The sequence below is a fragment of the Talpa occidentalis genome, unplaced genomic scaffold, assembly GCF_014898055.3.
Source record: "Talpa occidentalis isolate TD23 unplaced genomic scaffold, MPIMG_talOcc4v2.1 talOcc4.3, whole genome shotgun sequence".
NCBI classification, from domain to species: Eukaryota; Metazoa; Chordata; class Mammalia; order Eulipotyphla; family Talpidae; genus Talpa; species Talpa occidentalis.
In genome coordinates this window covers 149,040,108-149,057,026 of record NW_023603184.1, presented here as the reverse complement: position 1 = coordinate 149,057,026, position 16,919 = coordinate 149,040,108, and the positions used below count along the sequence as shown (strand labels likewise).

Sequence of the window (16,919 nt, the reverse complement as noted above, 5' to 3'; positions counted from 1 at the left end):
CCCACTGGGGAGGCCCCTGGCTCCACCGCCTGTTCCCACCACCGGGAGACCCTCTTTATTTGCATCCCCGAGGGGAGTCCTCATATCAAACTGACAGATCAGCAGGTTGTCTGCCCTGGGGTGGGGTTTGGAGGGGCTAAGTCATCCCATATCCACTGTTTGAGGGCCAGACCCTGCCCAGAGGGGAGCTCCCCAATGCCAGGCAGGGGGGCTGCAGCCCCCGCCCTGGGGATCCCCCCAAGGGGGCTCAGCCTTGGGAACCTGTCAACCAGTCTTCCTAAGGTTCTCCTTGCACTGGCTCACGCGTGAGTGGCCTGAAGAATTTCTCCAGAAATGCACTTCCTGAGGTGTCACCCACCTCTGGTGACTCACAGGCACACCTGCCCCCCACAGCCACGCCCCCGAGGCCCAGTTCTCAGGTCCACGCTGTCGTTTTGGGATCAGGAGCCACACCAAGGGCCCTGGTAGCAGCCTTCCCGGGAGGGGACCATCCCCTTCACCGACGGATGTTCTGGAACCCCGTCCTTCTCCACCGCCTGCCCCCAGGCCCTCTGGGGGGCCCTGGAGAGGAGTTGAGGTCAGAGGTCGCGGGGGGGTCTCATCACTGCCCCTGTTCTCTGGGCACAGGCCCCCGTCTGTAAAACGGGGCTCGACTGCCGCTCCCCAGCAGACTGAGAGGGCTGTGAGCTGGGGACACCGAGCATGACTTGAATGCACCACCAGCCCCCGCTGGGACCCCAAACCTGGTGCTCCCGGAACCCCACAGCCGTGCCTGCCCTCCCAGGAGCCCCAGCACCCCTCCCTTCCACTGCGCCCCCAGGCCCAGCGCTGCTGCCTTCCGAGGACCCTGAGGCCCGTGCCTGGGGCCCTAGGCTGCAACCCCCACATTCGGGGGTGCTGAGTCAGCACAAGTCCAGTTAAACCGAAGGTGACTGCCCAGGTCAGGCCTTCTGGAAACGGGCGCCGGGCCATGTCGTCAGCGGGAGCAGCGACAGAATAAACAGCTCAAGGGAAGAAGGGTCAGAAATGGCTTCTGTCAAGGCTCCTCCGGGTTTGGGGGGGGAAGGGGCGCACGCGCCGGAGGCCCTGAGGCTCATCTTATCTCCCACCTCCTGGAGAGGCAGCTTGGGCTGTGACAAAGGGGCCACTGCCTTTCTCTTTAGAAAACCAGGGCTGCCTGTGGGGTCTCGCCGGGGCCTCGGCAGGACCCTGTGAGGGGACGGGGCACCCGCGGCGCCGGGTGGACGCACCTGCTCTGTCACTGAGAACATCTCGCCCACCGGCAAGGTCCGGCTGCCGCAGCCATGAGGACCCCGGGAGGCCCTGAAGCGGCGATCAACACCTTTATAATGAATTCCAGCCCCAGCCGAAGGCAAAGAGGCGGCCGGGCACCAAGGTCCTATCTAGAAGCCGCGTGTAAACAGGATTTACGGGCAGTGACACGGGAGGAAGGAGAGAATGCAGCTGTGTTTGCGAGAGCAAAGTCCAGGGCTGCCCCATGGGCCTGCGGTAGGCACCGGTGCAAAGCCAGGCGGGCCCCGCGCGGCGGATGGCGGCCACCCGACATGACCACGGCCTCAGTGCCCCGCCCGCCTGCTCCTCATGTCAAAGAGGGCTGGCTCGGAGGCCTGTCCATCCCCGGGCTCTCCACAGAGCGGAGGGAGCGACGGCGGGGTCCCCAGGCCATGGCCTCCTGGACAGGGGCTCAGCTCAGCACCCGGCAGGACACCCGCAGGCCGCCACAGCATCCCGGGGACCCACTCTGCTCCGCTCCGGGACGAGGACAATAGCTCGGCCAGCAGTCACGTGACCCCTCCTGGCTCTGGGGCCCCCGGGGAGACGATGTGCTTGAGGCTCATAATGAGCTGAAATGTCGTGGAGCCCCGGTCTCCAGGCCCAGCGCCCACGTGTTCCTGGTGAAGTCACAGGACCTGCGCTGGGCCCTCAGTGGAGACGTGAGAACAGGGTGGTGGGGTGTCCAGACAGGCCCAACGGCTGGTCCACAGGAGGGAAGGTGGGAGGGAGTGTGAGGGAGGAGGGACGGGGCCCGGCAGATCAGCCCAGGTGAGGACAAAAACGTCACCTCCTCACCACGCCAAAGGCCTCACTGCCTGGAGGCCTGCACAGCCCTTGGCCCTGCCTCACCTGCGGTGGCTCCTCCGTGGACCCCAGGGGGTCAGTCGCAGCATTCCCGCTGGCCCAGCAGCCGAGGACCGGCCTACTGGGTGAGCGGGCACAGCGTCGTCCCGCCAAGCGCTGCTGGACACCAGCCAGCATTCCTGGGCCGGGCGTCCCGGGGCTCAGGCAGAGGCCAGGAGACAGACGGGACAAGGCGCCCAGGTGGTGGGGGCGGGGGCTGCAAATTCTTGAAGTGTCTTCCCTCCAATTCCGGGTCCCAGACCTTTCCGATAATCCCCCATTTTTCTCTCTTGTGCGAGCTGGAGTGAACAACCGGCAACTTCGTGTCTGCACGAACCTTCGGGGACGGGGCTCCGTCTCTGCCGAGGAAGAAAGGGCGTCCAGGGGAGGCCTCGCAGGCCGTGTGCCCCGAGGGCTCTGTGCACACTCAGGACGGAGGTCAGCTTCCACGCTCTCTGCGGAGACACTGTTTCCTGACCCGAGCACGAAACGCTCTCGTGGGGCCCTTCGCAGCCTGCGGGCCGCAGGGTCACCTTCACGTGCTGAGCTGGCGAGGGGCACCCCGGCCGGGGGCAGGAGCAAGGAGGCCCCGCGGGAGGGCGCCTTGTCGTGTGAGCAGTTTCCGTCAGATTGAAGGCGCCTGAAATAGGCAGCGGTGGGATCTTCCGCTTTGGCCTCCCAGGCCTCAAGCCTGCTCGAGTCTCTGTCCTCACGGCCTGCCGCTCCCCAGGCTGCGCTGAGACCGACTCGGCTCCCCGGAGGTGGTCACAGCTCCCAGCCCCAGACGAGCGAGAGGGCTGGAGTTCGCGCCGGTCCAGATTCTTGATTTCAGTTACTCGGGGGAGTGGGAGGGGAAGTCGGGGGGCCGGGAGCTCATGACCTCATCACGTTCAAGCAGCCCTTCATTGGGGAGGCATTTTAATGCAGAGGGTGTTGAGCTCGGCGAGCACTGTCCTGTCTGCAGCCTGTGCGTGGACGTGGGGCGCCTCTTGCCCTTGGTCACCGTCACACCGATGAGGACAGACTGTCCGCAGGAGCCTGCAAGCTGGGCAGGAGCAGAGCCTGCTTCTAGGTCCCCTGCCAACGAGTCTGGCGGGCCTGGCGGCATACTGCTCAGGACGCTGGCCTGAGCAGCACTGGCCAAGGACGTGGGGCAGCCGGGGGCTCTCCACACATGGGCAGGAGCCCACCCCAAACCCGGCAGTCAGCGGAGGTGACCAGACGCTGGGGACGGGGTGCAGCCGTGAGAAGGACAGGACGCCACGGCACCGTCTAATGGAGGCCGCGGACTTCACCCCAAACATATTGTTAGGGGGAAAAGGATGTCCCAAAGCTAATTCCATACAGGCTTTGTGGACTCCACCCCCACCTCAGGCCAAAGCCAAAGACACTGGGAACTCCAAATCCCATCACCACCCAAGGGAAGGTGGCTGGGACCTGAAGGTGGGGTTCAGCAGCCAGGTGGATACAAAAGGCAGACACGTGGGCTTTGGGGGCTCTCTCCATTTTGGGGCCCTCGGCCAGCTCGGCGTCCGTCTAGCTCTGAGAGTGCCTTTGGGTTTCCAGGTCAGCGGATGGCGTAGGACGCATTAAAGATTTTATTTCCCTATTTTCTCCCTGAGTTGTACATTTTCCTCATTTCCTTTTCCCTTGTAAATAAACCTTTTATTCACCTTTTGTGTGCGTCTGTAGTAGAGTATTCATAAGTCCCTTTATAGCGCGCGGGTGAGGACCCACAGCCAGGCAAACTGTTTTATATCGGGGTTGCTCTATAACAAAATGACCCACACAGAGAAGGGCCCGTGTGCAGAGAAGACTTTACCGACGCATTCTCACGTGGTCCACAGACGGTGCCCTGCCAGCTGCCCCTCCGGAGACAGGGCGAGTCAGAGGGCCGAGGGGCATGGCCCCGCCTACCCAGTCTCCACGTCCTCAGCTTCCCCATGAATTCACGTCCTAAGAGAAAAGGTTCGATTTTCTCTGTCCAGTTTCACTCCATGACGCAGCTCACATTTGTGGCTGGTTCGGCTGGCCAGCGCTGGACATGGGAGTACTGGCCTCGCAGCTCAGGGGTGCCAGGCCTGGGGGCGAGGGGCAGGCAGGCTGATGGGGCCCAAGCTCTGTGGCTGAGCAATCCCCTGGGCCTGAATGCGGCTCTCTCTGAGCCTCCTTTCTCACCTGCCAAACGTGCAGGCTTACGTGCTCCCGGCTCGAGGGACAGACTCCACCTGCCCATGATGGTCCTGGAATCCAGCTCATCCCGACATCATCAGCACAGAACCGAGGTGGGCGGCCCCACGGGCTCCATCCTTGGGACACGCTCCCTGAGGGGCAGCCGGCGGTTTCCGTTGTGAGCCAGTTCCTGGGCAGCTCAGCTGACCGTAGGGTGAAGGTCGCCAGAGGCAGCATGTTACTGGCCCCCTCGCTCGGCCATTAGGGCCCACAGTGGTACCCCGGGGGCCTCGATAAACTATTCAGGGTGATGACAACAAGCAGGATCCATAACAGATTAAGGACTGGCCGGGTGCTGCCGGGATTACACGCAAATCACAACATTAGGCCCCAGCAAGACTCTGGATCCAGATGTTAAGCCCTGGGAAGCTCTGCCTGGCCAAGAACGTGAGACTGATTAGGTTAAGAAGCACCGAGAAAACAATACAATCACGTTTTGGTGGTTGGCGGGGGAGGGCATAAAAATTGGCTAAATCTGTCCAGCTGCCATTTTTGTCACAGCCACATGCCCACCTCCCCCCCACCTCCAATGTCACCCAGAAAATCACCCTGTCAGTTCCTGGCTCAGGGCCTGAAAAAGCAAAGGACACCCAGGAGGACGCCGGTGCAGAAGAGGGGACCCAGCAGGACCCCCATTATTCTTCCCCGCTTTGCTCACAAGGGGGCCAGTCCTGGCCCAGCTACACCCTAAATGCAGACCCAACGGTGAGACCATTTTGGGGGTCAGCCAGGGGTCCTGGGTGTCCATCAAGTCTGTCCAGAGAGAAGACGCCCGAGGCCTCCTGGCTGTATGAGCTCAGAAGCCGGGTTCTGGCCATGCCAGGCCCGAAGAATGCTAGGAATCTGGCGCAGCCCAACAGCCCACAGCCTCCAGGGCAGGGGCTGTCCTTACAAGGCCTCGGAGTATGTTAATTCCCGAGAGCTGGCCGGGGAGCAAGCAGACTGACCTTGGGACCAGAGGCTTGGAAATTTCAGAAATTCCTCAGAAGAACCCCAGGCCCCAACCAGGGGACAGCCCTGGTTTCTTCTTCCCTCCCGAGGTACCTCAGACCCTGGGGGGTCCAGGACGATGGGTGGAGCTGGGTGAGAACACAACACGGGGCCGCAGCCCAGTCGTCTTCCCCCAGGTTCCCAGAGGAGAGAATTTAGAGATGCAAGATTTAAAGAAAAACCTGGAATAATTGGAGAAGCCGCCCACTTCCTGTGGAAGGGCCCTTATTATTCAAACAGGACCCTGAAAGGAAGCAGCCAAGGGTTCCTCCCTGCCCCTCCTCACCCAGCTCACGCAGCCATGCGCTTCCTTGCACCCGGTCCTCCCACCAGGGGACAGGGCTTGGTGTCAACAGGGGGAAGCTGGGCCCGGCCACGCACACAGCACGGCCTGAGCAGCGCCACGCCCGTGGCCCCTTCCACGGCCTGAGAATGACAACCGGCAAGGCCAAGAAAGGGACCAGAGCCTTCTGCCAGGACACGGGGCCTTCCTGGCTGGAGTGGGGGTGGCTCCGGCTTCCTGGCCGGCCACTCTTCAGTGCTTCCCTGTAACATTTTCTGCCATTGTTTTCCAAGGACAAACGCCTCCGAGCCCCAGGGGAGGCGACCCGGAACTGCCCCACACAAGTCTCTCAAATCCCATCTCCTCACTGCTGCCATTGTTCCCCAGGCAGAACCTCTTACTTCATAAGAATAACTCCTTTGTGCAAACACAAAAGGGCAGCCAAGCAGGCCCTGTCCGCAGCGGGGTGAGAGCCAGCTGCCCCGGGCACTGCCTCGGTGGCCAGAGAAAGGGAAGCTCGCTGGGAGCCGGAGCCGGGGCCGACCGGGAGCCAACGGTGCTGTGCACAGGTGACGCGGCTGGGCTTCCCGCGGGAGACGGTGGGGCTGACGAGGGCGTGAGGGCGGCAGCGAGTAGCTGCCAGTGGGGCCGTCAGCGGAAGCAGAGGTGACCGGGAGCCTCCGGAAGCGCCTTCTCCCTCCGCAGCTGCTCTGCCCGCCTCCCCACAGGGGTCTGCGCAGCTTGGGACGCAGGGCCACAGCCCCCCCCCCCCCCCCCGGCATACACCCCGCCCGCAGGGCTTACCTACACCAGGCCCAGCTTCCTGACATCAGGCGGACAGTCCCAGGCCCCGGCCTTCAGTCCAGCACAGGGAGACGCTGCAAGACACAACGGGGAGATGGGGCCGTGAGACTCAGTCCTGGACAGGCCGGCACCCTCCAGGCCCGCAGACTGCGCTGACCTGCGCTGGCCGGAGAGGGGTGGGCGCGGGCGGCCCTCCCCACCGCGAGCGCGGCGGCGTGCCACACAGAACCTTCTGGGAGGGCCACGCTGGAAAGCAGCCCCCCTTCCTGGGGCAGCCCCATGTGTGTGGGGGAGGCTGGGCCTCTGCTCCCTCCCTGACAACTCTGAAGGGTCCTCCAGGGCGGGAACGGAGGCCCAGGTCCCCCCACATTCCTGCAGCCCTCCCTTCCCCTCCTTTTCCCTCTCTTCCCCTTCCCTCTTTTCCCTGCCTTTCCCGCCTGCCTTCCCTTCCCGAGTTGTGCTGACCCCCAGGGTGCTCCCCAATAAACCTGCACAACCTCGGGAGTCAGCGTTAGCTTCCTGGGGAGCCCAGCTGGCCCCCGTGCCCCCACCCACGCTGTGTCTCCCCTTACATCTGCTGCAAAGCCCAGCGGTGTTAGCTCAACAGGATCATCTTATCAGCTGAACCCCACAGACACATCCCAGACGCCCAGCCAGCCCTGGGGTTTCCTCCGCACACGCGGGGTCATGCTGGAGGTGGCCGGCCCCAGCACTGACACGGGAGCTGCAGAGGGACATCCGTGCAGGCCGCAGCCGGGAAGGTGAGCGGACGGAGGGGCCCTGGCAGGCAGGTGGGCAGGCGGGACGCCACCCCACGTCACGGCCCTCCCGGCCCGGGTCCTCCGGAACAGCCCAGGACGCGGCCCTGTGCAAGCACACTGGGCGGGAGGGCGCGGCGGACAGGCAAGGCCTTCAGGACACTGCTCCCCTCTCGGGCTGGGGGCTGGGAGGGCAAATGAATTCCAGATGCCCAGGGGCAGGGGGAGCGGGAGGAAGTTGCTCACCCAGGGAGAGAGAACCCAGCAGGGCCACTGCATCGCAGGAAGATGCAACCTTGTAAGCAAAGGCGGCACAACCACGGCATCCAGGAAACTAAGGAAAAGGCCACAGAAGACGGCGGGCCCCGCGGAGCAGGGCTGCGATGGAGGGAGGAGACACAGAAGCGGAGGCCACAGCCAGAGCTCCAAAGACCGTGTCAAGTCAGAGCAGCTGGGCCCCACCCCCACCCCCACCATCCAGGCTCGGGGAGCCGCTGGCCTCCATCTGGACTGAACCGGCCTCCAGCCTCTGCACCGGCCCCAGCGGCCCCTTCCAGAGGCCAGAGTTGCCCCAGAAAGAGCCCCTCCACGTGGCCGGCCCCCTGGCCTCCCGCACCCTCCTTACCCCTCACCTGCACCCCAGGCTGCCCAAAGCCCACCTCCTGCTACCAGACACAGGTTTGCCAGTGGGTGCAGATGGCCACCCAGCTTGACGCCATGGAGGGGCCAGCTGCCCCTTATGAGACGGGCTGTCCACGCTCAGGCTGCCGTCCCCCACCGCAGCACCGCCACGCTCAGGGCCGAGCCTCCCACACGTGGGGTGAAGGCCATGCTGGCTCTGGGGCTACACTCGAGGCCCAGGGTCCCGAGGTGGAGGTTTCCCCTCTCAGGGATTCCCGGCAGGTGGCAGGACCCCGGGGAGGGGAGCCCCACTAGCAAACTCACATCCAGCACCCAGGGGGACCCAGAGCTGGCCCAGCCAACTCAGACACATCCAGCTGCGCTGAGGCACCCTGAGTGCACGCTGGAGCCTCCCGGCCCCTGGTGCTCGGTGGGAGGGGCCCCTGGCTGTGGGGGGTGGTGCAGGGAACCTCAGGGTACATGGATTAGGGGGGACAGGTCTGGCTGTTCCTTTGCCTCCGAACGCCCAAGCTCTGCCTCTCTGGAAGGTCCAGGTTTCTGCACAAAGACCTGCTTTTCAGGGTTGGGGGAGGGAGCCAGGGGACGTGACCGCTCAGCTACGCACCAGGTGGGACCTCCAGACTCCACGGCCCCCAGGAAACCACAGCGTGGGCTCACCAGGCAGCAGGAAGCTTTGCCGTCTGGGAGACGCCTGGCTCCTGACGTGGGCTTGTTTCTAGAAACATCCATGCTGTCACCAGACAACACCGGGAGGTGACCACCACTGGCCATCAGAACACAGCCCCGAGCCACGCAGACCCGCAGCTTCAGGGGCCGGTACCCCCCGCCTGGGGGCACCCACCCCCTCCCTGGCACTGGGCGGCTGTGTCGTCTTGACGAGGCCTGGAGCGGTGGATAGAGGGTGAGACACGCGTGACGCTTAGACAGCAAGCTGTTCACGCAGAGACATGACGGCTTGGCCCAGAATTCTCGTCCATAACACACCCATGGACACCCGCCTGCCTCCCTGTGTGGGGGTTGGAGGGAGTGGGGGCTGCCTGCCTGGGGGCGCTGGTAGATGCTGGGCTCTTGAGGTGATCCCTGGTCCCCATCCCCACTCTGCCTGTGACCAGCACGATGACCCTGAAATGACCCTGAAACTCTGGGTCACGTTTCCTCAAGTCCCCCCGCCACGAGAGAGTATGACGCTTCTTCTCTTCTGCTTTCCACGCTGAGGCCAGGGACCAGGGCTTTCCCTTCGGAACGAAGAGCAGACGCCCAGTGCCCAGCGGGGACCGCGCAGAACACCAGGAGGACAGAAGGCTGAGCGCCGGCCCCGCACGGACGGGTGGTGCGTGGTTCCGGACACCCCAGGCACAGGGCAGGGACTCACCACGGCACCAGCCGTGCCGGCCTCCCCAAGCCTGGGGGGCCTGCGACCAGAGTGACTTCCCCAGGCGGGGGGGTTGCCACTGGCCCCAGGACCACACTTTGAACACCCCCCCTTGGCCACAGCCCCAAGGGGTACGCGAGGCAGCAGAATCAGGCCACTGGGCACATCAGAGGCCCAAGCTCCCCGGGCAGCGGGTCCTGCCCAGGGCTACAGACCAGCTTGTGACTGGTAATCGGAGGAATGAGTGTCCAGAGAGGGCAGCACAGGAAGCAGAAGCTCGGGCAGGAGGACGGCCCATGGCTGAGGGGCCCAAGACGCCAGCCTGGCTCCCAAGCACCTCCTTCCTGCTTCCCGCGGGAAGGAACACAGACCCTGAAGGTGGAAGCCGCGCCCTTTACCTGCTGTGGGGCAGGTGTGAGGGGCCCAGCCCCCACCACCAGATGGGCTGGGGCTCGGCTGTGGGCATGTGGGCCAGGCCTGGCCCTGCCCCCAAGGCTGTGATGCCCACGCCTCAGCGGGCAGGGCTGGGTGGGGCCGCCCAGCCCCTTCTTGAGCCTCAGTGGAGCTGTGTCTGGGTTCCAGTCCTTTCTTCCAGAATCCCGGCAGCTGGAGCCTGCCTGGAGCTGCCTGGGGCTGCCGCTCGCCCCGCTGCTGACAGAGACCACCAGCATCTGACCTCCGGAATTCTTCCTGAGGGTCGGCGCTTCACCCGGCCACCTCTCACCCTAGCAACGTGAAAGGCACTCGGTCCAGAGCTGCCCATGCAGCCTCCAGCGGACCCCCAGGCCCCCGCAGCGCCCGCTCGCCCCAGACTCAGGCCTGTAAGCCCCCGTCCCTCCAGCTTTGCGCGGGGTGTCTGCCTTGCTGGCAGACGGCAACATTCCGACAGGCCGGAAAACCTCCCCAAGGTGAGGGGAGGTTTGGGACACTCACTTCATGAGAGTCTCCCGGGGATTCATCAGCCCGGCTGACACCCCTGACCGGTTAACAAGCCCCCTCAAGCCCCGACGGTAGCACCCGAGCAAGTGTTTCCTGAGGCCCGAGACCTGAATTGAGTTCTAAGGAGACCAGCTGTGTTGTGCCATCCCAGGTCCACTACAGGTCGGAGCGTGAGCAGACGGACCCCAAGTTCCTGGTGACCTGGAGGTCATCGCTCACCCCTCATTTCCACTACCCCCGTCTGCCTGTTTCCGAGAACTCCCCAGCATCAGTCTGCAAGTCCTCGCCTCTGGCTCTGCTTTTGGGGACCCCAAACCAGAACAAACTGGGGCTTGGTCGCTGCTGCTGCAGCGGAGACGGGCCGGCGGGGCCTGGGGTCCCCGCGAGCTGGTGGTGGCTCTGCCCCACACCCGGCGCTGCTCACCGCGTTGGGAGGGCATTTTAGACGCAAGTCGACATTTGTGCCACAAACAAGACACATTTATTCTCAGCTAAATCTGGAGAAAAGCAAAGGGCATTTATATCCCAGCTGACAGTTTTATATTAAAAATACAGAATCACTGTGGCGCCGTCCAGGCCGGGGGCTGCGGACCTCACGGCTGCCGTGGACTTGCTGGCTCCGAGCTGGACCTGCTCCCAGGCCCCAGGCCAGGCCGCACGGGGCACCCCCATCAGAGCTGAGCTCAAGCCCAGGCCCTGTGTCCAGTCCCAGAGCCGCCATCGCACGCGGCTGCACGCTTGGCGGCTTCTACCAAGGCCCCTGACCGTCCGCAGGCCAGAAATGAGACACCCGATCCTGGGCTGGGCAGCCATCGGCAGATTGCTCCCTTCTTGAGGACCTGGGGGCGACCCCACACCCCGTCCCCAGGCCCTGCGGCCACCACCTCCCAGCTCACTGAGGCTCGCTCCAGAACCCCCAGCTTGCTCTTTTTTTTTTTCAGTCAAAAACTGTAAGAACTCTTCAATAATCGCCCCCCACGCACGTCTCTTCTGGAGCGCTGAGTCTGGAAGCCTTCCGGTAACGCCGGGCCAGCCACTGGCTCAGAGTGGGTCCAGGCGGGTCCCCGCACCCCGGAGACAGACACGTTTCACGCCCTCGGCCACCCCGCCTGCTCCCGGCGACCTGCGGGAGCCCGCGCACGGCTGCTTGGGGAGCACACGGTCTGGCTCCTCTCGTTTCACCGTCTCGGAAGAAGAGGTTAAAAACAAACCAACCCCAACGAAGCCCCGTGGTTTCCTTTCTCCCCACGCAACCCCCAGCCGCTGCGTCGCCCTCCGCCTCCCCCACTCCGGGGGGCAGCAGCCAGCGGAGGCCCCCGGGTTATAATTATTTTGCGTCATCGGCTCATCTGCTTTGCTGCCCTGTGTGGCTCCTGATGCGGGATCGTCCGCGTCTGCCTTTCCCTTCCCGGCTCACTCCTTCTGATGACGCCCCGGCGCCCCCCCAGAGCCTGCCCTGGCTACGGTACCGAGGCCCACCTGGACCATCCCAGGAACGGCTCCATGCCAAGCTGTGAGGCCAGGCGGAGCGGCCAGGTCCGCTGCCGTGAGTGACCCTTACAGGGTCAGACGTGAAGAGTGGTGCCCCTTTCAGCCCTCCACATGCGCACAGCCATCTTTACCTCCCACCCACCTTCCCGACATGCTCTGCTCAGAGCACTGGTGCACCCTGACTCTCTCCCCCGGGGAAGCTCCACGAAGCCTTGGGCTTGGCCCTGCGCCCCCGGGAGCCAGCAGGTGCCCTGTCACCCGCTGTGGAAGCTAAGCTGTGTGTCCGCGGCATGACTGGCCTGCCCACTCACTGCTGTGCCCGCCCTGAGGCCAGTGTGCAGCAAGATGCTCCATTAGCACCTGTTGCCTGAACCCAACAGCAAGTTCCCCAGGTGCCCGTGGTCTTGACTGGGCCTTGGAGCAGCTGGTTTCTGGCCTCGGAGGTGCCCCCCTCCCGCCCCACATCCACTCCCTGGTCCTGCTCATCTCTGGCTGGGCTCCTGGCCTCCTGGCACCAGAATGAAATCACCTGCTTCCTCCCAATACCTGCCCACTCGGCACCCCTCCCATCTCAGAGCTCCCCCAGTTTGGCCCTGGGCCACTTCCAGCCTCCTCTCCTGTATTCACTCTGGCCAGGTCAAATGCCCCCTAAAACTCCCACACATCCCAGCCCCTGCAGAGAAGCCCCTGTCCCTACCTGGGGTCCGTGCTTGCCCAGCTCTTACCTGCAAAGCCTGACTCTGGGGCTCACCTACCCTGGCTTAAAGGGCGCACTTCCGGGCAGTCCAGAGAGGATGAGCTCCCCAAGCATCCAGCGCCCTGGGGGTGCGTTTCGGAGGAGTCCTCAAGCTCTCCAGGGACCATGATGTCACACTGGCCAGTGCCCTCCAGCACCTGGACTTTTGCATCGGACAGACTGGGAGGTCAGGTTCTAACTCTGCCTTTTATGAGTTCCGAGCTGCCGGGCAGGCTGCCAACCTCCAGCATGCCCTCCCCTCCGCACCTCCTGGACAGCAGGGTCAGCCGCATGCCCGCCTGAGGACGGGGCAGCGGGCAAGGAGGTGTCCAGCATGGAAGTGTTAGAACCTTAGGGAAGGTTCGAACCTTAAGGACGCCCGCGCACCTGGAAGAGGCTGGGCAGCGGAGACCAAGAACAGCCCAAGGGCAAAGCGGACTGGTGGGGTGGGGGGAGCATCGGGCATGCAGCTGGCACTCGGGACACCAGCCACCGAATTTCAGATACACAGCAAATAACTCTTGAGCGTAAGCATGTCCCAAATAGCCACAGGTATCTGGTGTCTGCATGTTTATTTGCTAAACCTGACACCTGGGAGGGGGGCACCCCAGCTCTGTAGGTTAGAGGGGGCTTCCCTGGAGCCCAGCCTCCAGGGGAGCGAAGGAGGGGCTGGCCGTGCTGAGAGCACCCCTCCCGCGGCCCACGGCGAGGGGGGCTCCAGGACAGCTACTTCCCTTGAACGAGCTGTTTGCGAAAACAAAGTATTTATGGCTGGCTATAAAAAGGGGTTATTTCGATACCGTTTTTCCATTCCAGCATAGTTCTGCAAGAATTCACAAAGCCATGACTCCCGGACAAGATCGCCATGGAAACGGATCACCTCCATCCCCGAAATCATGACTTCACCTCACATTCCAGGGAAAGCAGCTACAGATTGTTGGGGAGAACGCCTGTGCAAACACACACTGCCACTGCGGCTGAATGGCAGGAAACGTGGCGGCTTTTGCTAATTTTAACCTTCTCCAGGACTGCATTCCTGGTAAGCGATCTGGGCCCATCCTCCCAGACCCCGCATTCCTGCAGGAAAGCCATGACCACGGGAGGCTGCAAAATGCACCCGGAAAGCTCCGGATGGCTGCTGGTGGGGGAGGGGCGCCCAGGGCTCGTGGATGCCGGGCTGTCTGAAGGGAACTGAGCTGTTGCACGGGAAAGCACCCGGGCTGCGGGTGGGCTGCAGAAGCCCCAGACACCGGGACATAAAGGCCAGAAGTGGGGCATCCTCAAAGACGTGGTTCTGAAATGGAATGTGCCTGAACCCTGTGAAAAACGACGAGGCAATGTTTGCAACAGTCACAGCCAAGAAAGGCTGGGTTTCCAGAAAATTCTAAGAATTGCAACTCAGTAAAAAAAAAAAAAGAGAGAGAAAATCTAGGAAAGGGGCACCCCCACTGGCGGAATCAGCAGCAGGCGCGCACCATCCACAGCGCGTAACCAGGGGCGCATGGCCCCTCTCACAGCCCAGGCTGCACGAGCTGGGTCTCCTGCAGGAAGGAAGCTGGACACCCGCTCGTCCGGACCGGCTTCCAGCACCGCATCTCCACGCTGTGCAGTTTGCAGCAGCAAAGGGCGCCCAGCAAGCCACATCTGGGGAGGGCATGTGGCAGAAAAGCACATGGTCCACAGTGGGGGAGCTAGAGCCAGCCCCAAGGTCAGCGGGGCAAGCCAAGGACAGGGTGGGGATTAAGAAGAGAGGGACCCCAGGCCCCAGGGCCCCCCGCGCCCCGTGTTCACCGCAGCGTTAGGCACAGTAGCCAGCATTTGGAAACAACCTAAGCGCCCATGGACCGGGGAGTGGATTAAGGAGATGTGGCCCAGACGTATCTTCTGGAATATCACTTGGCCACGGAATGGTGACTCTCGCCACAGGCAGGCGACCATGTGGCTGGAGCAGGAGGGGTGATGCTCAGGGGGATGAGCCAGAGGAGAGACACCTGCGGGGTGACCTCGCTCGCGTGTGCACCGTACAGACACAAAACAAAGGACCCACAAAACAAGCACTAGAAATCTGACGGCAGCACTGAGGCTCCCGAGGGGTAGGGGTGGGGGGCAAAGGCGCAGGGGGCCAGGATTACGGTGCTGAAGACGCATGAGACTGAACCACAGACGTGTAGCGAACCAGTATCCCTGCAACGAGACGCAGCAGAATTAAAGAAACAAAGTGAAGCAGCCTTTCCTGGCCCGGGCGGGGCCGTGCAGTCCTGGGGCTGGTGACTTCCTATTCATCCCAGTTATTTTTAAGGGTCACTTGCACCTAACTCGAGATTTAGGGGTCACAGGGCCTGGGCCCTTGGCACCCCATGGAATAGTGAGGCAGGGGCCCCGCACATGGCAGGACCTCACAAAACGCCTCCCTTGGGCCCAGATCTGTCAAGAAGCAGCAGCTCTGGCCAGGAAGCCCAGCCCGGAAGCTTCCACGCCAACCCAAAGGCAAAGGGCTCCCGCTCCAGGGCTGGATGGTTGCTCCCGGCTGGCCCGAGTTTCCAGGCCCGGCCCCTCCAGCTCCTTCCCTTCCATTACACGCGCGGGTCACAGGGCACGAGGCCAGGGGCGCTGCGGGACTGCCCTCCGGCCTTGCACTTCGGGCCACTGTGCAGAATCATCCCTGTCGGGGCAGCTGAGAGCAAGGACGGGGCGGCTGGGAGCTGGGAGTCACCCAGGCCACATCCTGTTTGGCTGCCGCACGGGTTTGCTCATGCCAGTGTCGCCAACGAAAGAGCCCTCCACGCCAGCTGACCGGGAGGGGAGGCCCGGGGCTGGGAAGGAACCGGGCAGAGCCCCCGCCGGTCAGCACTGTCCGAGCCCCGAGAGCCGCGGGCAGCCCGGTGGGTCTCGGTGCCCGTGGGGCGCAGGGGAGAAGGATCAGCTCGGGCCCTGGACGCACAGCCCGGGGGGTGGACGCCAGGCCTGCCTGACGACAGGAGGATGCGAAGACCACAGACGCATCACCTGTGTGCCATGACGCTGCTGTGGGCAGCACCCCAGGGCCCCAGCACCACCGGCTCTCGGGCCTCTGTCCCTTGGCCTGGACACGGGAGAGAGAGACCTGGGGATTGCAGGACCTAAGGCCAGGCCTTCTCTAGCAAGGCCTGCACATTGCACAACCTGCCCTGCCGTGTGCAGGGCAGGGGCAGACAGTTGCCCAGGACCCCGGCCTGTGAGGACTCAGCCGCTGAGATGTGCTGGGGTCTGGGTCCGGCTCTGCCGGCCTGGGACGTGCTGTCACTGGCAGCGTCCATGTGCCTGTGGGGCTGAGGGTCCTCCGTGTGGGTGACGCCAGGGGGAGGGTCCAGCGTGGGCCTGGCGCTGTTGCAAGTGCTTCAGCGGGTCCTGCACCCCCACGCCGGCCCGGCCAGATGGCGCCGACGTGCTCCCAGCCGTGCTCCCGCCTGGAGACAGGGTGCTCTAATAAGGCAGGTGCAGCGGAGGGTCTGGCCAGAGAAGATGCATGCGGGGCTGGGGCCGGTGCCTGTGCTGTGCGGGACCCTGTGCCGCTGGGTTGCTCCCCAGGCCGCTGACGTGGGGACAAGACGCCCACGGGGCACCGGTGCCGGTGGGGCTGTGTGTCCCCAACACGCTGCCGTCGGCCACCTCCACACCAACCTCACCTGTCTTCCCTGTACCAGGCCCCGCGGCCCTGGCAGGATTCTCGGGCCTGGCCACCGCCCGCACCAGCTCAGAGCCTGAGGCTCGGGGCTCCGAAGTGGGAAGCGGTTCATGACTGGACGCATTGTCTGGGCCTCTGCTCCCTTCTCAAGTTCACCGCAGAGATGAGCCGCCTTTGTGCCTGCGAGCCGGCCCCGCCCCCCTCCAGGAGCGCACCTCACCTGCTGCTCCGGGGACAAAGAGGGCCCTGACAGGGAAGAGACAGGCCCGGCTCAACCCGGGGGACCCGGCCCACCTTGCTTGGCCGGGTCTGGAGGGCCCAGGGCCATCCCTGCAGGAGGCCTGGGGCTGGAATTGTCAGGGCAGCCAGGTATATGCCCCTGCTGTGGGGCACAGAGGGCCGGTGCCCCCGCCTAATGACCCTGGAGGGCCCCTCCCACCTGCCTTCCCTGCCGTTCTCCTGACAGTAAACTCTCCTGCTAGTGGGCTTAGATTTACTGAAACTTGTGGGGACGAGACAGGAGCTCCCATGTACTTACCCGACGCATGTCCCCTGCCAACACCTTCCGCCAGCCAGGACAGCGATTTGTCCAACTAAGAGGCCGATAGCAGCGTTACCAGGAACCGAAGTCCATTTCCCTCGTGTCCCTGGCGCACCTAGTGTCCTTTCTGTGCCGGGACCCCCGCGAGGATACCGCGTGCCACGTCTCCGCGCCGCCCCAGACTCCCCTCCTCCGGGCCAGGTCTTCAGACGCTCTAGGCTTCCGTGACCTTCCAGGTCCGGCGGGGAGGGGAGGCCGGCTGGGCCCTAGTACGAGGCCTCTCGGCGGGGATGAGCCTGGCGCTCTCCTCAGGGGTGGCCCGGAATGG

At 63.9% G+C, this 16,919-nt stretch overlaps 1 protein-coding gene and 1 long non-coding RNA gene across 3 annotated transcripts in view; one reads left to right on the top strand and one right to left on the bottom strand.

Annotated features, from left to right (window-relative positions):
* SH3BP4 (SH3 domain binding protein 4) overlaps positions 1 to 16,919 on the bottom strand; it is a 64,885-nt gene that overhangs the window by 31,015 nt on the left and 16,951 nt on the right. The window contains exon 2 of one of the 2 annotated variants that reach the window (XM_037524259.2): positions 6,449 to 6,522. The gene's annotated coding sequence lies outside the window, so the exon portion shown is untranslated. Of the gene's footprint in view, positions 1 to 6,448; positions 6,558 to 16,919 lie in introns of those variants that run through there. The other variant, XM_037524260.2, reaches the window with a different exon arrangement.
* On the top strand, positions 6,676 to 11,368 carry LOC119256330 (uncharacterized). Its single transcript, XR_005127703.2, has 4 exons — positions 6,676 to 7,209; positions 7,491 to 8,749; positions 9,064 to 9,178; positions 9,803 to 11,368. It is a non-coding gene; the product is annotated as an uncharacterized LOC119256330 (long non-coding RNA).